We start from the raw sequence: 21,732 nt of genomic DNA, 5'->3' as shown, positions 1-21,732 counted from the left end.
CCCATGCGTTTGAACTAACACATGGGGTGTGGGTCTTAGACCCAGTGTCTGCATCGCACAGCCCAAATCTTTTTATTCATTGATTCTGTTTTACTTTTTCTCTCTCCTACCTTTCCTCTCCTCCCTTTGGTCTTTCAAATCTTATTGTTTGTTTCCAAGATCTCTGTGTGATTCTCACACATGTTCTTTTACTGATGCCTTTTACACAGAGTTTCATTGCTGGCCTGAAAACCAGAAACATATCACAGGAATACCACGCAGACCCCCAAGAGTTTCCTTCCATTCACTTTAATCCATGTCAGCGGCCCCAGTGCAGGACAGAATGAGCCAGAAAAAGTTCAGTGTGTTTCCCTTTACTAGGGTCAGGAAATAATTTGCAAATGTAACAGTAGACTGCCTTAGAGGTTTCTGAAAAAAATCGACAGATTTCTCCTTTCCGTCATGCCAGTTCTCTTCACCCTCAGAAAATTAGACTCATCAAGATTTCTAAACCGCTTTCAGCTTCCAATATCAAACACTTTTTTCAAATTTTCCATATGACCTATACTCTCTGATCTATTTAATACGAAATATTCAATCATACTCAGTGGAACGGAGTTTGCTCATAAGGCAATGTTTTCAGGGTAGATGTCTTCCCTCACTTCAGCTGCAGGAGAATGAGCTTGAGCAGTATCTTGTAGCTCTATTCCCATTTCAGAGTCCACTCCTTCTTGTTCAACTTTTTCAGGTGATGTGGTATCTCCGGAAATCAGTAAGTTGAAGTTATCAGATAATTCATCTGTACTTTGGTGGATGAGGATGAATGTGCAGTTTGTGCACTGCTCAATATTCAACCTTTCTAAAGTAAGATGACAAACTGTCTTTTTGCCTAGCTTCGTTCTCTTGCCCCACCTTCAGCTTTCTGTGCTTTTGACTGCCAGATTGATAGTGTCACTTCACATTCACTGATCTTTCTTGATTTTAACAAATAAAGTTTCTGAAAGAACAGGCTTTTTTACCCTACTCAGCCCTGGGTTCAAATTCCCCTGCTCACTTGACGACCTTGCTATAGTGCTAGCTCACTGTATGGCTATGGTATAGCCTCAGCCTTACCCTCAGTTGCCCAGCCCTGGCTGGGGTGCAAGTTGCCTCTGCTCACTCAATGACCTTGTTGTTCTGATGGCTCACTAGCTGACGGCCAGGCTATCTGTGGGAGGCAATGGCCTAATGGTATTATCGCTGGACTATTAATCCAGACACTCAGCTAATGTTCTGGGGATCCAGGTTCGAATCCTGCCCCGGCAGATGGTGAAATTTGAATTCAATTTAAAAAAATCTGGAATTAAGGGCCCTATTGGACATGAGAAGTCTTTGGCAGGTAGGATCAAGGAAAACCCTAAAGCTTTCTATTGGTATGTCAGGAATAAAAGAATGACTAGGGTAAGATTAGGGCCAGTCAAGGACAGTAGTGGGAAGTTGTGTGTGGAGCCTGAAGAGATAGGAGAGGCGCTAAATGAATATTTTTCCATCAGTATTCACGCAGGAAAAAGACAATGTTGTCGAGGAGAATACTGAGATACAGGCTATTGGACTAGACGGGATTGAGGTTAATAAGGAGGAGCTGTTAGCAATTCTGGAAAGTGTGAAAGTAGATAAATCCCCTGGGCCGGATGGGATTTATCCCAGGATTCTCTGGGAGGCTAGGGAGGAGATTGCAGAGCCTTTGCCTTTGATCTTTATGTCATCATTGTCTACAGGAATAGTGCCAGAAGACTGGAGGATAGCAAATGTTGTCCCCTTGTTCAAGAAGGGGAGTAGAGACAAACCTGGTAATTACAGACCAGTGAGCCTTACTTCTGTTGTGGGCAAAGTTTTGGAAAGGATTATAAGAGTTAGGATTTATAATCATCTAGAAAGGAATAATTTGATTAGGGATAGTCAACACAGTTTTGTGAAGGTTAGGTCGTGCCTCACAAACCTGATTGAGTTTTTTGAGAAGGTGGCCAAAGAGGTGGATGAGGGTAAAGCAGTTGATATGGTGTATATGGATTCCACGGTAAGCTATTGCAGAAGATACAGAGGCATGGGATTGAGGGTGATTTAGCGGTTTGGATCAGGAATTGGCTAGCTGGAAGAAGACAGAGGGTGGTGGTTGATGGGAAATGTTCATCCTGGAGTTCAGATGGTGGAATTTGAATTCAATCCTAGTGGTGTACCGCAAGGATCTGTTTTGGGGCCACTGCTGTTTGTCATTTTTATAAATGACCTGGATGAGGGCATAGAAGAATGGGTTGGTAAATTTGCGGATGACACTAAAGTCGGTGGAGTTGTGGACAGTGCGGAAGGTTGTTGCAGGTTACAGAGGGACATAGATAAGCTGCAGTGCTGGGTTGAGAGGTGGCAAATGGAGTTCAATGCGGAAAAGTGTGAGGTGATTCACTTTGGAAGGAGTAACAGGAATACAGAGCACTGGGCTAATGGCAAAATACTTGGTAGTGTGGATGAACAGAGAGATCTCAGTGTGCATGTGCATAGATCCCTGAAAGTTGGCACCCAGGTTGATAGGGTTGTTAAGAAGGCGTACAGAGTGTTAGCTTTTATTGGTAGAGGGATTGAGTTTCGGAGCCAGGAGGTCATGTTGCAGCTGTACAAAACTCTGGTGCGGCCGCACTTGGAATATTGCGTACAGTTCTGGTCGCCGCATTATAGGAAGGATGTGGAAGCATTGGAAAGGATGCAGAGGAGATTTACCAGGATGTTGCCTGGTATGGTGGGAAGGTCTTATGAGGAAAGGCTGAGGGGCTTGAGTTTGTTTTCGTTAGAGAGAAGGTTAAGAGGTGACTTAATAGAGGCATACAAGATGATCAGAGGATTAGACAGGGTGGATAGTGAAAGCCTTTTTCCTCAGATGGTGATAGCTAGCATGAGGGGACATAGCTTTAAATTGAGGGGTGATAGATATAGGACAGATGTCAGAGGTAGGTTCTTCACTCAGAGAGTAGTAAGGGTGTGGAATGCCCTGCCTGCAGCAGTAGTGGACTCGCCAACATTAAGGGCATTTAAATGGTCATTGGATAAACATATGGATGATATTGGAATAGTGTAGGTTAGATGGGCTTTAGATTGGTTTCACTGGTCAGCGCAACATCGAGGGCCGAAGGGCCTGCAATGCGCTGTAATGTTCTATGTTCTATCTGTTCTCCTCACCTTGCCCTCAGCTCATAGCCCAGCTCTCCTCAGCTGGTCTGGTCGAGTCACCCCACTGCCTTCCTCGATGACCTCCTTGGCTCTCACATCTCACCTTTGCTTGATAACAACCTCAGGAAATGTCCTGGCTCATTCACTGGCTGCTTTGCCTGCTGCCTGGCTGGCCTCCTCACCTCACCCTCAGCTAATTGCCCACCAGCCCTCTTAGCCTTGCGGCTGGCCTGGTCAAGTTGCCCCGCTGTTCCCCTTGATGACTGCTGGTGCCTCCTCCTCAGTCCTTGCACCTGAGGCAAACTCACTGTTGGATCAGGCTGCTCTGGTCTCCTTAGACCTTGGCCCTGGACAGAAATTGGCTTGCCTTTTTTAATACTTAGGTTGCCCACCCACCTTCCCCAGCCCTGCTATGGGGGGTCGAGAGTCACTCCAATGTTCCCCTCAATGACTGCTGGCCAACGCTTGCCCTCCTTGTTTGGCCCTCACAAGCTTGCACCTCTCAAGGTAAGCTCGTGACCTTGCTGTTGGCTTAGGCTGCCTGTCTAGCTATCTGGCCTCCTCAGTTTTGGTTAAGAAACCTGGATTGCTGCTGTTTTGAAAATATTTTTAAAGATCCTGGTTACTGCTGCTCTCTCCTTCACAGTCACCAAACTCTCAATGTTTTTGCAGTGTTTCCCCTTTCTAAGGGATCTCCACCAATCAGAGCCCGATGTTGCTGTGCATTGGTTGCTGACAGGCTCAAGAAATACAAATGAGGCAATGAGTGTTTCATTGTAAGTTCACCTCTGATTCATGCACATGCCTCTGGGTAACAAGAAAGAAAAATGTGACTTTTTCCAAATGTCCGTTCAGTATTTGGGTCATCTTATTGATAGTATAGGCTACATTAATCACCTAAAAATTTGGGAGCTATTCTAGAAGCACCACATCTGATGAATGTGTCGCAATTGAGGTCCTTTCTCGGATAGTAAATTATTATGGCAAATTTGTTCCTAACTTAGCTACAATATTGAAGCCATTGCATAATTTACTATGTGTGAAACAGTCATGGGACTGGACAACAGAATGTGAGAAAGCATACAAGGATGTCAAAGATACTTTGTAGAAGTCTGAAGTATTGGTTCATTTTAATCTCAGGCTACCATTACTAGTTGCTCGCCATGTTTTACCTTACAGAGCAGCAGCAGTAGTTTCACATATTATGCCTTTGGGACCAATAGCTTTTGCTTTATATACTCTGACTACTGGGGAGAATCTACTGATGACCGTGAAACCATTGTCGATTGTCGGAAAACCCATCTGGTTCACTAATGTTACTTAGGGAAGGAAATCTGCTATCCTTACCTGGTCTGGCTTACACGTGACTCCAGAGCCACAGCAATGTGGTTGACTCTCAACTGCCCTCCAAGGGCAACTAGGGATGGGCAATACATGCTGACAGCCAGCGATGCCCATGTCCCACGAATGAATAAAATTTTTAAAAAACTAGTGTTGAATCTACCTATAGGCTCAGCTAGAAAAAGGAGCATTGAGTATATTTGGCGTACAAAGGTTTCATCAGTATTTACATGGTCATCATTTCACACTATTGACTGATCATCGACTTTTAACTACTATTTTTGGTCTGTGTAAAGGCATACATTCATTAGTTGCTAACCGATTGCAAAGATGGTCGCTGATCTTATCCGCACACTCTTATGATATAAAGTATCATCAATCAGAATGCCATGCTAACGCTACTGCATTATTGTGTTTACCTTTACTTATTGAGCAGATGCCACCAACTAGTTTTGCTGATGTTCTTTATTTTTCGCTAACAGGTAATTTGCTTGCGACAGCTTCTGAAGTTCAGAGGTGTACCAGAAATGATTCCATGATGGGGAAGGTGATGAATATGGTATTGAAAGGAATGATATCGAGAATGCATTGTACGCATCCTGATTTGAAACCACATGTGTCAGGAAAGCTTGAGTTGACCATCTAAGGTGGGGTGTCTATTGTGGGGAATCCAAGGGACCATTCCTCCTAGTTTGCATGGAAGAGTTCTTCAACAACTACATGAAAGACATCCTGGTATAGTTTGGAAGATGGAATTAGCACATAGTTATTTTTGGTGGCCATGTCTGGATGCTCAGATTGAAGAGAAATTGGGAGAATCTCAGTCCTGTGCACAATACCACCGTTATCTCCTTTACACCCTTGGGAGTGACCTAAAATGAAATGGCAATAAATGTACATAGATTTTGCTGGTCCGTTTGAGGGTTACATGTTCTCAGTCATAATTGATACACATTAAAAGTGGCCAGATTTGTTATCATGAGACATATGACATCTGAACAAACCGTTGAAAAACTTGATTAAATTTTTGCAAGAGTTGGTAAACTGGAACAGATTGTTAGCAAATTGACTTAGGGAAGGATAAGGTATTGGAGGTGTGGGCAGGATTAAATGTGGATTCATCTCCAGGTCCAGATGAACTGTGGGAGGCAAATGAGGAGATTGCAGGGGCTCTGACCCAAATTTTTAATTCCTCTCTGGCCAGGGGAGGTGCCAGACAACTGGAGAACAGCTAATGTGGTTCCACTATTTAAGAAGGGTTGTCAAGATAAACCAGGGAACTGAGTGAGTCTCATGTCAGTGGTAGGGAAACTATTGGAGAAACTTATGAAGGAGCATCTATCTCCACTTGGAGAGGCAAAGCTTGATCAGGGATAGTCAGCATGGCTTGGTCAGAGGGAGGTCATGGCTGACAAATTTGATTGAATTTTTTGAGGAGGTAACCAGGTGTGTAGATGAGGGTAGTGCAGTCGATGTAGTCATAGAGGTTAGTCATTGTCAGAGAGTCATAGAGGTTTGCAGCATGGAAATAGCCCCTTCAGACCAACTTGTCCATGCCGCCCAGTTTTTACCACTAAGCTAGTCCCAATTGCCTGCATTTGGCCCATATCCCTCTATACCAATTTTACCCATGTAACTGTCTAAATGCTTTTTTAAAATACAATATTGTACCCGTCTTTACTACTATCTCTGACAGCTCGTTCCAGACACTCACCACTCTCTGTGTGAAAACATTGCCCTCTGGAGTCTTTTGTACCTCTCCCTTCTCACATTAAACCTATGCCCTTTAGTTTTAGACTCCCCTACCTTTGGGAAAAGATGTTGACTATCTACCTCATCAATACCCCTCATTATTTTATAGACCCCCTATAAGATCACCTCTAAACCTCCAACGCTCCAGGGAAAAGGTCCCAGTCTATCCACCCTCTCAATATAACTCAAACCATCAAGTCCTGATAGCATCCTAGTAAATCTTTACTGCACTTGTTCTAGTTTAATAATATCCTTTCTATAACAGGGTGACTAGAACTGTACACAGTATACCAATATCTTGTACAACTTTAACAAGACATCCCAATTCCTGTATTCAGTGTTCTGTCCAATGAAACTAAGCATGCTGAACTAAGCACCCTGTCCACCCGTGACTCCACTTTCAAGGAACTATGAACTTGTACCTCAGTCCAAAGATGTGCGGGCTAGGTTGATTGGCCATTCTAAATTGCCCCTTAGTGTCCCGGGATGCATAGGTTAGAGGGGTTAGTGGGTAAATATGTAGGGATATGTGGATAGGGCCTGGGTGGGATTGTGGTTGGTGCAGACTCGATGGGCCGAATGGCCTCTTTCTGCACTGTAGGATTCTATGATTCTATGATTCTAGATCTCTTTGTCCTATAACTCTCCCCAAGGCCCCACCATTAAGTTTATATGGATTTCAGCAACGCTTTTGACAAGGTCCCACATGGGAGACTTGTAAAAAAGGTAAATGCACATGGGATACAGGGTAATTTGATAAAGTGGATTCAAAATTGGCTCAGTTGTAGGGGACAGAGGGTGATGACAAAGGCTGATTTAGTGACTGGAAGCCAGTGCCCAGTGGTGTATTACATGAAGAAGGGAAGATGGACGTAGGAGCCTCGTAAATCAGGCCTTTTTGGGTTGGGAGAGATCAGACAGCTTAGGGAGGGGGCAAATGGGGGTTGCGGGAGGGGGGGAGGGCGGCACGGTGGCACAGTGGTTAGCACTGCTGCCTCACAGCTCCAGGGGCCCAGGTTCGGTTCCCAGCTTGGGTCACTGTCTGTGGGGAGTTTGCACATTCTCCTCGTGTCTGCGTGGGTTTCCTCCAGGTGCTCCGGTTTCCTCCCACAGTCCAAAGATGTGCGGGTTAGGTTGATTGGCCATGCTAAAAATTGCCCCTTAGCGTCCTGGGATGTGTAGATGAGAGGGATTAGCGGGTAAAAATATGTAGGGATATGGGGGTACGGCCTGGGTGGGATTGTGGTCGGTGCAGACTCGATGGGCCGAATGGCCTCTTTCTGTACTGTAGGGTTTCTATGATTCTATGATGATGTGTGTTTTATTGGCCAAGAAGAAAGCCACAAAGAGTGGATAACATCTCGGGGAGGTGGGGTGAGAAGTAGGGGGATGGTTGTGGAGGGTGTGGTGTATGGGATAGAGGGATGGTGTGGTGATGGGGGGGGGTTAGGGTGGGGGGGCGGTGGGAGAGGTGGGAAGTTGCCCCTAATATACAAAGAACACTCCCCCGAAATGATGTTACCCCCACTTCCCACCTTTCCAATATATTTTTTTTAAATAACCTGCACATGCCCTCTTGCCTGCCCATGGAAACTGCTTTATGGCACGCGCAGCGTGAAATATAAGTCAAATGTTTTGGTAACAAACTCAATTGCTTGTTAATTATTTACTGAACAATGACAGGCTGATGTTTTCGGTGCCTGCCCACCACCACATTATGGGGACCAGGTAAGGACGTGCTGGAAGGCTTGCCACCCCTTGCATTTTACTTGCACATCCCCCTCCCACCAAAACTCACACAGCAGGATGGGGGAGGGGTGGGGGTGCATAAAATAAAGCCCTTAGGGTTTGGTGTACTCGTACTCTGGTTATCCTTGGTTCCTTTACTCCACCTAGACTTGAACCTTCCACGTAATAAATGACCTCCTTATCCTTCCTACTAAAATCTATTATCTCACATTTATCTGTGTTGAAGTTCATTTGCCAATTATTTGCTCATTATACAAGTATACTCTCCTATAGTTCGTTGCAGTCCTCCTCCATGTTGACTGTTCCCCCAATTCGGTGTCATCTTCAAATTTAGAACTTTTAATTTTGATTCCAAAGTCCAAATCATTAATATAAATTTATGAACAGCAATAATCCCAGCACCGATCCTTATGGAAAACAACTTCCCAGCTTCTGCTGCTCCAAACAACTACATTTTACTCCCATTCTCTGTTCTGAAACCAGTTATCTATCCATTTTGCCACTTGCCCCTTGACTCCACGTCTCTGACCTTATTCAATAGCTTATTATGGAGCATTTTTCAAAGGTCTCAACATCCATCTTTGTGGGACCAAGATCATAAGATCACAAATAATAAGCAGGAGTAGGCCATTCGGCTTGCTCTGCCTTTCAATATAAGATCATAGCTGATCTTCACTTTCCTGTGTGTCCCCCACAATCCATAACTCCACTGTCTAACTCAGCATTGAATATATTTAATGACCCAGCCCCCACTGCTCTCAGGACAAGAGAATTCCAGAAACTAACGATTATCTGAGAGGAGAATTTCCTAATCTCTGTCTTAAATGGGAAATCCCTTATTTTCGAACTTCAGCCCCAAGTTCAAGATTCCCCATGAGAGGAAACATCCTCTCAACATCTACCCAGTCATGCCACCTCAGATTCTTATATATTCCAATAAGGTCACCTCTCATTCTTTTAAATTCAAATGAATATCGGCCCAATTTGCTCAGCCTTTCCTCATAAGGCAACCTCTTAATTCCAGCAAACAACCAAGTGAACCTTCTCCGAACAGCTTCCAATGTCCAATAATTCCCTAAGTAAGGAGACCAGAACAATATACAGTACTCCAGGTGTGCACTCATCAATGCCCTGTACAATTGTAGCAAGACTTTTCTATCTTTATAATCCCCCTTTCAATCAAAGCCAACATTTCAAACAAACAAAGAACAAAGAACAATACAGCACAGGAACAGGCCCTTCGGCCCTCCAAGCCCGCGCCGCTCCCCGGTCCAGGATTGAATCCTGAATCCAGGATCCCCGCCCAATTTTCCAGCCTATCTACATACTAATATCCTATCCACCGAGCTGTCCCTCACAGCTACGATGCTTTGTTCATCACAACCTATTAACTCACCCCCACCCCCCCATTCCAGACCATGTGATCTCCAGGGAGAGGCGAAAACCCAGAGTGAAAACCCCAGGGCCAATATGGGGAAAAAAAATCTGGGAAATTCCTCTCCGACCCCCTGTGGCGATCGAAACGAGTCCAGGAGATCACACTGGCCCTGATCAGAAAATGCTTCCCAACCCTATTCATTTCCACTTCTGCTTTACGAACACCATCTGAATTCCTTGCCCCCGAGACAGGTTCCCAACTATCCGCAGTCTCGCTCTGTACTGGCACCAGCAAGATGATCATAGAATGAAGCCTTGAAACGAGAAACAAAGAACAATTAGCCCGCGCCTCTCCCTGGTCCAAACTAGACCACTCTTTTGTATCCCTCCATTCCCACTCCGTTCATATAGCTGTCTAGATAAGTCTTAAACGTTCCCAATGTGTCCGCCTCTACCACCTTGCCCGGCAACACATTCCAGGCCCCCACGACCCTCTGTGTAAAATATGTCCTTCTGATATCTGTGTTAAACCTCCCCCCCTTCACCTTGAACCTATGACCCCTCGTGAACGTCACCACCGACCCGGGGAAAAGCTTCCCACCGTTCACCCTATCTATGCCTTTCATAATTTTATACACCTCTATTAAGTCTCCCCTCATCCTCCGTCTTTCCAAGGAGAACAACCCCAGTTTCCCCAATCTCTCCTCATAACCAAGCCCCTCCATACCAGGCAACATCCTGGTAAACCTCCTCTGTACTCTCTCCAAAGCCTCCACGTCCTTCTGGTAGTGTGGCGACCAGAACTGGACGCAGTATTCCAAATGCGGCCGAACCAACGTTCTATACATCTGCAACATCAGACCCCAACTTTTATACTCTATGCCCCGTCCTATAAAGGCAAGCATGCCATATGCCTTCTTCACCACCTTCTCCACCTGTGACGTCACCTTCAAAGATCTGTGGACTTGCACACCCAGGTCCCTCTGCGTCTCTACACCCTTTATGGTTCTTCCATTTATCGTGTAGCTCCTCCCTACATTATTCCCACCAAAATGCATCACTTCACATTTATCAGGATTGAACTCCATCTGCCATTTCTTTGCCCAAATTTCCAGCCTATCTATATCCTTCTGTAGCCTCTGACAATGTTCCTCACTATCTGCAAGTCATTTCATTTATCTTCCGAATTACTTGCAGTACATGCATGCCAATTTTGTGAGATTCATGTACAAGGACAGCCAGATCCGTCTGTACTGCAGCACCCAGAATTTCTCTCCATTTAAATATAATTTTGCTTTTCTATTCTTTCTGTCAAAGTGGACTACCTCACATTTTCCCACATTATAATGCACCCGCCAAATTTTGCCCGCTCACTTAACCTATCTATATCTGTTTGCAAACTTTTTGTAACCTCCTCATAACTTGCCTTCCAATCTATCTTTATAGCATCAGCGAATTTACTATCAGTTCCTTCATCCGTCAGTAGTATAGATCGGAAATAGTTGAGGCCTCAGCACTGATCCCTGTGGTACTCCACTATTTACAGTTTGCCAATCTGAAAATATCCCATTTATTCCGACTCTCTGTTTATTGTTAGCTAGTTAATTCTCTGCCCATGCTAATATACCACCCCCAACACCAATCTGTCTTCTGCAGTAACCTTTTATGTGACTTGTAGGAATAAGGATGGAATGAATGAAAAATTAAAGGTGAGTTGAGTTACAACAACATGACAGGAAGAGGTGAATACAAGGGTTGAATGATTTGTTGGGTAGGGAATAAGAAAGGATAGTGGTGAGAGTGAGAGAGTGGTTGGAAAGTCAGAGTATAATGGGAATACGAAGGAATAGGGAACACAATGGAAGAAGGTAGGCATAAGTGATGGTGAAGGAGATAAGAAGAAACCATTGATGGCAACATTCCCTGCAAGCCTTAGTGGGGAGCTGACAGCCAAGGGTGGCTCCTGTTCCTATAATATTCCACTGCAACACCCACCACAAAACAAAACAAAGAAATGATAAATGGAGGAGAAGATGCAGATGGAGCCTAGAAAAGAGAATAGATGAGGAATTAGAGTGGGGGAAACTATAGAGGGAAATAGCAACATGAAGACAGGCAAAAGAGAAACCAGGAAATTCACTCTTTAGGACATGAGGGAGTCTGAAGTGGTTAAACAGATCTATTATTTACAATGAGTATTATCTGAGAATTAAACTATTAACTGCCATACAATGCCTTTGTCCTTCAGGATGGCTATCTCAATGATCAGTATCTAGACAAAATAGTAATCATTTCAAAGTGGTCATTGCAATGTGGGGAATAGGTCAGATGTTTAACAGCTTCACGCATGTTGTTGGCTTTCAGCCATCAGGAAATGATTTAAACATACAGACGTTCCAATTCCCTGTGCATCGTAAGGACAAAGACAAAGAAAATCCGACACGAACATTATTTAATAAAAAGCCAGAATCAATAAAACTTAAAAGGCAATAAAATAACTCAATAGTGCTCATCTGTGAGACACTATCATCTCCTCAGAGCTTCCAAATAGCATTCGTAATGCACATGTGCACTTTGAGATAGACTGTGTTGGATGGCATTATGGTAAGGGCATTAACCTGCATGTAGTGAACGTCCACCTGAAACATTCAGAATAGACAGATCATCACATCAATCAATGCTATTTGACTCTAGTGTTGTCAGTTTTAGGGCTCAGCATTTCAGCTAACATCCTCCCCTAACCTCGCACAGCTGAACATGCATCTAATAGTAGGAAAGATGCCCCCCACCTCCAACAGTGCAGTTTAAAGGAATCATCAACCGCTTACAGGTTAGTTAGTGGCTTTTGCTATGATTGTACAAGCGTTTGATGCTTTCCATAGCTGTTTCAAGTTGCAAATTGCTGCAGGGAGAGGTGTGGCAGGTGCTGAAAGACTTTTTTTCTGATGTAAAGTCTCTTGTATAAACCAGTTGCTCCCACTCATGGGCACAGTGATAAGCATTCCCCATGGAATACAGCATGACTTGAGAAATGATTAGAGGCTATGCAGAACAGGGCAAGCTACTGTTAGAGAGAGGAAGAATGGGACAGAGGAATCTCAGCAGGAGACTATATCCATCAAGGATGTTCAGGAAGCAATTCTCCTACCTAAACCACAGTGAGAAACATATTGCGATGTCAATGCTTCAGTAAGGATGTTCTTCCCCTGCTTCAGCCTCCCTGGAGATCACATGGTCTGGAATGGGGGGGTGGGGGTGAGTTAATAGGTTGTAATGAACAAAGCATCGTAGCTGTGAGGGACAGCTCGGTGGATAGGATATTGGTATGTAGATAGGCTGGAAAATTGGGCGGGGATCCTGGATTCAGGATTCAAGCCTGGACCGGGGAGCGGCGCGGGCTTGGAGGGCCGAAGGGCCTGTTCCTGTGCTGTATTGTTCTTTGTTCTTTGTTCATTGTAACTTCAGAGCTGGGTAAGACCTGCATTGTCAGTGGCAGATGATTGAAGGTATACTGAAATTAACAATATTAAATAAAAATGAGCGAGGAGTAGAGAGAGGAAGAGAGAGAAAGAATATAAGGAACAAACAGAAATAAATAGAAAAAACAAATTTAGACTTGATAATGACAGTTGGAAAAGTAATGTGAAATGTCAGGAAGACATCACGTACCTTCCCTCAGCTTCCTTACAAAGGAGTTCAAGTTTGGCCTCATAATTGCCATTGAAGTTGCCACTTTCCTCTTGGCATAGCAGCATCCAATGGTTCCAGTATAAAGAGTACACACCTCCAGCTGCACCCTCTACACATCAGTTCTTCTGGTGGGCAGAGGCTTTACCTTCATCAAAACCATTGGAAACTGCTGTGTTATCTTTGCTCTTTTGCTGCACTCCTGCAAATGTTATAGCTGGAGTGCACTAGAAGGGCAAAGGATTTTGTGCTTCATGAGAGAATTCCTTAGTATTAAAAGTCCAAAAGTCTCTGAAGACAAGGTTGCAGGTTAATTGTTCAATTGGCCAATATTAAAGATGTAATAATATCTGAGGAGACTGAATATCATGTTATGTTCTCACATACCCAGATTTCTTTAACCATGTATATTTAAGGTCACAGATTTATTTTGTCTAATTTCTCATTTAACTAGGCCTGAGTCTACTAGATAACTTTATTACCCCTTGGATGGATGCATTTAGGCTGGTGCTTGGCAGGCTGGGTGTCAGCAGGGATTATACTATGTTGCAGAGCTGGATTGTTCTTATTGCTGTGTAGGAGTAGAAGGAGAAGAATAGAGGTTAGAATAGACCATTGAAATCAGCGTTTACATACAACATATGAGCAAGGAGCAGGAGTAGGCATTCAGCCCTTCGAGCCTGCTCCGCCAGTTAATAAGATGGCTGATCTGATAGTAACTTCAAATTTGCACTCCACCTACTCCCAATGACCTATCACCCCCTTGCTCACAAAGAATCTATCCATCTCTGCCTTAAAAATATTCAAAGGGGGTCATGTGATGTAAGCGCAAGAATGGCTGAGTTTTGCAAGCTCTGATGCTGCTCATCTTTAGATCCTTTTGATTATCCTGATGCACACCCCATAATTGTTGGACTTTGGAGAGTGTGCTCCATGCTGTGTTCTTGGAAGGCCCTGGTTGATGTTTTGCCGATGGGGAGCCAAGCAGGGTTTGGGGAGGGTCCTCATTTGACCAGAGCAGTCGGAGGCTGCCTCTCTCTGCCACTCAGCTCAAATACATCCCTGGCGTGGGGCCTTGTGCACAGTAGTGGTTTTGCTGGTGGACAGTTTCATGTTTGGTAGTGTTGTGGACATTGGGAGAATGGCTGCCTTCTTGGGTGAGGTTGTGGACGGCGGCCTCGGCTCCCTGGCACAGATCATCGTTGCCCACATTGATGAACTGCAGGATAGAACAAAGAACAACAACAGTACAGCACAGCAACAGGCCCTTTGGCCCTCCAAGCCTGTGCAGATCACTTTTATCTATCTAGACCAACTGCTCATATCCCTCTATTCCCCGTTTGTTCATATGTCTATCAAAGATAAGTCTTAAATGTGGCTAACGTAACTGCCTCAACCACCTCACTTGGCACTGCATTCCAGGCCCCCACCACCCTCTGTGTAAAAAACTTCCCCGCAAATCTCTACTGAACCTTTCCCCCCTTATCTTGAACTTATGCTCCCTTGTAATTGTCATTACAATTGTCTGAGGAAGGGTGGTTAGGGCAGGGGGAGTGGGGGGGCCTTGTTGGTCAGGAGTGCAATTTTCTTGGTGGAGGCTAACCTTCAGTCCTTGGAGATCCGACTGCATAGTATGTTGGACATGCTGGTTAGCCAGTTAGCTCAGTTAGCTGGACAGCTGGTTCATGAAGCACAGTGACGCCAGCAGCACGGGTTAAATTCCTGTACTGGCTGAAGCTATTCATGACGGCCCCATCTTCTCAGCCTTGCCCCTCGCTGGAGGTGTAGTGATTGTCAGGTTAAATCACCACCAGCCAGCTTATGGTCTTCTGCGTCCAGGGCAACTTTACCTCGACACAAACCAGCTGTCCAGTCAACTGAACTAACTCTATAATTTTCAAATTAACAATCTTCATCTTATATTATTATCTGGTAGCTTGGAAAAAAGTTCAAGTTTGCATTTCTTAACCACACTGAAAATATTGCAGGTTTCTTCTATTAAACGAGCATAAGCTCAGTTTGCAATGAAAATGTTTACATAGAATTTTAAACAATAATCCTGATGACATTCTTGTTAGTTTTTGAAAATCGTGGCTATTTATTACACAGTAATGGACATTTTCCCCCATGTGTAGTACAAAGTAACAAACACAAGGTCTGCAACAGAGCAAAGAAATCACTCAATATGGAAACAAAAAAACCCTGCACTTTGAACTATACTGATAGCTACTCCCTGGGCATTAAAATCCAAGGTCATTCTCTCCTCATGGACTCCTTTTACTTTAGATAGGAGCGAGGCTCCTGCTCTTCAACCGAGGATCCAGGGATCATCAGAAATTTCAAAAACAGAAACAGAAAAAAGCCCATATGGAAAATACAGTTAATCATTTGCTCAGAATAAGAATTTCCATACATGCCTGAACAGGATAAAGTCAAAATATAAACTGATCAAAATCTGAATTATATGAACCATCTGAGAATATACAACATCCCAAAACATTTTCTGCTCTTTATTTGTGAAAGTACCACCATGGGGGTGAATTTCCTCTGGGTTCCTCCCACGGCATTTGTTGCAACTTCAGTGGAAATTTGTTTACTTGGCCAGTCAGGGGTTGGCGAGAGCAGAAGTCGTACAGTACACACGGAAAAGTTTCTTTGATGACTGGATTATAATGTATCTCTCCATGTTGTCAGAGTGAAAAGGTGACTTGAATATTGGTGCCTCTCAGCAGTGCTGGCACATCTCTTCAGCCCACTGGTGAGACAATTATTACAATTTGTAATAATTGTGATATGACTCACACACTAACGACAAAGATGTGCACCAGCTGTTAATGCTGTGATGCACTATCAATCAAGCAAAGACTAGTTTGTATGCAAGAACAAATAGGCTTTTATTCGCAAAAGACTTAGAGCACACCCATGCTGATAGAACCATAGAACCATAGAAAATTACAGCTCAGAAACAGGCCTTTTGGCCCTTCTTGTCTGTGCCGAACCATTTTATGCCTAGTCCCACTGACCTGCACTTGGACCATATCCCTCCACACCCCTCTCATCCATGAACCCGTCCAAGTTTTTCTTAAATGTTAAAAGTGACCCCGCATTTACCACTTTATCCGGCAGCTCATTCCACACTCCCACCACTCTCTGCGTGAAGAAGCCCCCCCTAATATTCCCTTTAAACTTTTCTCCTTTCACCCTTAACCCATGCCCTCTGGTTTTTTTCTCCCCTAGCCTCAGCGGAAAAAGCCTGCTTGCATTCACTCTATCTATACCCATCAAAATCTTATACACCTCTATCAAATCTCCCCTCAATCTTCTACGCTCCAGGGAATAAAGTCCCAACCTATTCAATCTCTCTCTGTAACTCAGCTTCTCAAGTCCCGGCAACATCCTTGTGAACCTTCTCTGCACTCTTTCAATCTTATTTACATCCTTCCCGTAACTAGGTGACCAAAACTGTACACAATACTCCAAATTCGGCCTCACCAATGCCTTATATAACCTTACCATAACACTCCAACTTTTATACTCGATACTCCGATTTATAAAGGCCAATGTACCAAAGGCACTCTTTACGACCCTATCCACCTGTGATGTCACTTTTAGGGAATTCTGTACCTGTATTCCCAGATCCCTCTGTTCAACTGCACTCTTCAGAGTCCTACCATTTACCCTGTACGTTCTTCTTTGGTTTGTCCTTCCAAAGTGCAATATCTCACACTTGTCTGCGTTCGGGTCCTGATGAACTGGTCCGGCGACTGAGGCAGGGGGGTTGGGAGCAATCACCTTTATACCTGGACCATGGGGGGAGGACTCTCAGGCAGGACTGGCAGGGGCATGCCCAGGCATGTCTCACACACACACACACACACACACACACACACACACACACACACACAGGCAATAAGCTTAACAGTGGTTTACCACACGCTGACCATTGATTTCAGTCAGATCCAGTTTGAATGGATGCACAGCAGAAACTTCCCACATACATAGGCAGTGGATTAATACCTCTGCCTCTTGTTCCTTGTTACCAGTTCTATGTCAGGTTTAAGATGACTGCCAATTTCTATGGGAAGAGCAGGGTTATTTGTTGTTACCTGAGCCTGCTCCAAAATAAGGACTGAGGTATTCCTGCGCATGGACCATGGAGATTGCAACTGAACATAACGGGGATGAAATATGCAAAACTTCTCAAGTTCCACATTAAATTCTCAAATTATTGAACTCCCAACATTGGGAGGTTGGCACAGAATTACTGAGTGGTATCTGTGAATACTTTAATTGTCATTGTGGGTTGCATCTTAGAACCTCTACAAATCTTTCAAGGAAGCAAATTCAGTTGTGAGAAAGCAACTTAAAGCAGAAGGAACTCAACATTGCATTGATTCTTTGGAGACATTCTCATTCACAAAGATGCTTCTACTTTGTTCAAAAATCTAGTGCCCCATGGGGGTGCAGTAGTGAATTGGTAAGTGTCTGTGCACCTGAAATAGGCACAGTTGAGAGAGTCCAAAAGGAAGAAAGAGTGAAAGAGAGGTTGCAGCCAATTCTATTTTGAAGGATTTAGATGGCTGCTTTAAAAAGAGGAATTTAGAAGGGTACATCAGGAGATCTTATGGCACAAACCACCATTCAAGCAGCCATGACTGAGACCGTAAGCAGTGAGGGAGATGAAGCCATTGAAAATAATGGAGCCTTTTATTCCTAAAGCTCCTCCTCACATCCGCTTGCCCCTCATTCCACAATGTTTCAAGTTGAGATTGTGTAAACATGCACCCCATGCTTCCTCTCCATCCCTCTCCTCACCACAACCATACCCTCTTTTCAGATATCCAAGAACTGGTCACATAGAGTTGCCAGAGTGAAAAGTTGAAGAGGAAGAAGGAATTGATGAGAAAGAAACACTGCCACTCAATCTCATACTTACAACCATCAGTTCCGATACTGGCACAGGGTGTGCTTTAGAAAATAGCTTAGAAGTAGGATCTATATGTGGTAAGACACTGGGCAGGAGTGACCTGCAGCCAGGATAGGAAACACAGGTACCATGGGTGCCAGTTCACTGAAGGGCAAGATCACAAGAGAGTTCTACTGTAGAGGATTCAGATGAGGACTTTGAAGGATGTTCAACTGAAGAAGGCTGATGGATATGATACTGAAGTGCTTGGTGCATTGGAAGACCTGCCAGAAAGCCTGCAGTCACTGTCAAAGAGCATGGAGGAGTCAGAAACCAATCTGGCACCAGTCTTTGCTAAGAGCTTGGTGCCCATTCTCATTTTTCACAGAATACAGAACCTCAGGCACCTCCCTTAGGTGGCAGTGCAGATCAAAATGCAAACTTTGCAATTACCACCTGTCCCATCCTGGAAGGGACTAGATGCATAGAACTTTCATAATCATAGCCAATGGCTGCAAACTAGTGCTCCTATGTCTGGGAATGAAGGCACATACAGAATCCTTAAGGTCAGGGTCAATTCCATCAGCATTGGCCACAACCCATGGCAAAACTTTGAGATTCCAACATTTGCGCTAGATCTGGAAGTCTCTTCAAATTGCATTCATTTTCCGAGAAGCAATGGCCCTTATAGGCACATTTTGAAAGTTTTTTCATATTAACACATTTTTTTCACTAAAAATATTTCGGCAACTTTAAATAACAATGCTAACCACCAAACGCTTCTATAAACTCAGTAGAAATTAATCAGCACCTCATCTGAAAATGATTGATGATCCCTTTAGAAAGAGCTGGCAGGGTTTCCTTCCTGCTGTTGAACACATGTTCAACTCCAATGTCATGTACCAATTGATAATCTGCCGGTATGTTCAGCGTATACTCCCTACGCCAACGCCAGCCAAGATGGCATCCACTGTGGCGAAGGAGCAGCGCTCCGAAAGCTTATGGTATTTGCTACCAAATAAACCTGTTGGACTTTAACCTGGTGTTGTGAGACTTCTTACTGTATCCACTGTGGCTAACAGCAGAAGTGTCCATGCACATTGTTTTTTAAAAATGTATTTATTAGTGTCACAAGTAGGCTTACATTAACACTGCAATGAAGTTACTGCGAAAATCCCCCAGTTGCCACACTCCAGCACCTGTTCAGGTACACTGAGGGAGAATTTAGCATGGTCAATGCACCTATCCCGCATATCTTTTGGACTGTGGGAGGAAACCGGAGCACCCAGAGGAAACCCATGCAGACACAAGGAGAAGGTGCAGACTCCATGCACACGGTGGCCCAAAGCCCGGAATTGAACCCAGGTCCCTGGCACTGTGAGGCAGCAGTGCTAGCCACTGTGCCACCATGCCGCCCTCAAGTTCATTGAGGACAATGACTTGGTATCACAACAGTAGCCATAACACTGAAAATACAAGCACTTCACAATCGAAATATGCAGCCAACCTTCCATGAATCAGTGCAATCCGCAGTACACTGAAATATAACTATTTATTTTCCCTCCCATTAATTAAAAAGTATTCTTTGGTGCATTTAAGAATGGTAACCTGCTGCGGTCTTACAAATAAAGCTAAAGATGGGTTTATCACTAAAAATAAGGTTGTGCAGTTCTTCATTATTGTTCAACCTGCTTTAAAATAATTGAAAATTACTTTAAAAAACGGAATCATTTAACAGTTTAATTGGATTTTCTTAGTATGAAAAACTTTCAAAATGAGTCTACAAGGGCTCAGACAATGAGCACAATGTGAAGATATTGTACAATTGTTAGAATCACACTATTTTGATATGTGGTATGGCCAGATTTGGATGGACTGAATCCACAACCAGTGTAAATGATCGCTGGTAAAAATGAATGTAAGTGATTATGGGCGTGATTCATTACTTTCTTTGTGCTTATTCAGCTGATTGTGCTGGAATCTGGGTGCAGACAGAAAAATGTGGAAATGCTCCCTTAATTTCTCTTCACCACTGTGACTTTGGACGCAAAAGGACTGAGCAAATCCTGACAAACTATGTAAACGTTGAGTCTTGCTGTTAATTGATGGTTTGGAATCTGTTGTTACCCCCCTCCCCCCACTTTGTTGCTTCCGTCTACTCTGAGTCCTCCCCATCCAAATGGAAGCCAAGCTTGTCATTTAGGTTGACTTCTGGGTGGGGAACCTATCAGGGTGAAAAGACACATGCTATAATGCTATAGAGTTGCAACAATGGCTGGGATTTTACTGGCTCGCCCATCGATGGGCCGGAGTGAGTTGGTAAAATCGCGCGAGAGCCAAGAAATCAGGATCACACCTGATTTCTCAGCTCTCGTGATCTTACGAGAACCAGATTTCCGGCGAGAGGCTTCTCGCCAAAAAAGGGCGAGAGGCTGAATAATTTATTCAAATTCATTATAATGTTCAGTTATGTCTGTTTAGCAAGCCCGACGATAAATTGTCTGGACGTACTTTCCTTTATGGCCTCTCTGGACGAGGTTCTCTCCAGCGAGGAAAACCCCTATTCCCCATGAAGGGGAACAGTCATGTTGGCCTCACCGATGGAACCGGAGGCCTTTGAAGCCTCTTGGGATGACCAGGGGAAAAGGGGGTGCATCTTGGGCAGTGTCAGCCTGGCTGTGCCACACTGACACCTTGGCACTGCCAGCCTGCTACCTTGGTAATGCCCACTGTGCACCTTGTGCCAGGGGTGGGGCATACAGTGGGCAGGCCTACAGGGGGTTCTGGGGATGGGGTCTGAAGGGGGCATGGCCTGACATCATGATCAGAGTGCAGATGGAGGCGGCCCAATGCCACTCTGCATCATGATTGGATCGGGGGTGACGGGGCCCTGCTGCCACTCTGCAGGTGATCAGATCAGGGGGGTGAGGGTAACGCAATCGGTTTGGGCGCAGGGGGGGGGCACGGCAGGTGCCACATGTCCGTGTGGTGTGGGGCTCATGATCAGCCGCAGGCCCCCGGGGTGGGGGGGGGGGTTGGAGGGGGGGTGTTTGTGAGGCTGCCTGCAAAAGCAGGGGCCTGACAGCTCTCTTTCTGTCTGTCAGACCCCTGCTGTAGAAATTGCGCATGTGCAGAATCATAGGTCTGCACATGTGCAATAGCTTCCTCTACAGTTGCTATTGCACAGGTGCAGTCACAAATTTGGCATGTCAGCTATGACTCTTACCAACTTTTACAGATGCACCATAGAAAGTATTCAGCTAGGTATGGCTCCTGCTCTGCCCAAGTCTGCAAGGAACTATAAAAGGTCATGAATGTAGCCCAATCCATCACGCAAACCAACTTCCCAACCTTTGACTCTGTCTACACTTCCCACTGCCTCGGCAAAGCAGCCAGCATAATTAAGGACCCCACGCACCCTGAACATTCTCTCTTCCACCTTCTTCCATTGGGAAAAAGATACCAAAGTCTGAGGTACCAACCAACTCAAGAACAGCTTCTTCCCTGCTGCTGTCAGACTTTTGAATGGACTTACTTTGCATTAAGTTGATCTTTCTCTACACCCTAGCTATGACTGTAACACTACATTCTGCACTTTCTCGTTTCCTTCTCTATGAACGGTATGCTTTGTCTGTATAGCGCGCAAGAAACAATACTTTTCACTGTATGTTAATACATGTGACAATAATAAATCAAATCAAATCAAATCAGAGGTCTGCGCATGCGCAATAGTTCTCTCTGCA

Source organism: Mustelus asterias, chromosome 1 (assembly GCF_964213995.1).
Source record: "Mustelus asterias chromosome 1, sMusAst1.hap1.1, whole genome shotgun sequence".
Lineage (NCBI taxonomy): Eukaryota > Metazoa > Chordata > Chondrichthyes > Carcharhiniformes > Triakidae > Mustelus > Mustelus asterias.
The sequence above is the reverse complement of the archived record's forward strand: the minus strand, read 5'-3'. Positions refer to the sequence as shown.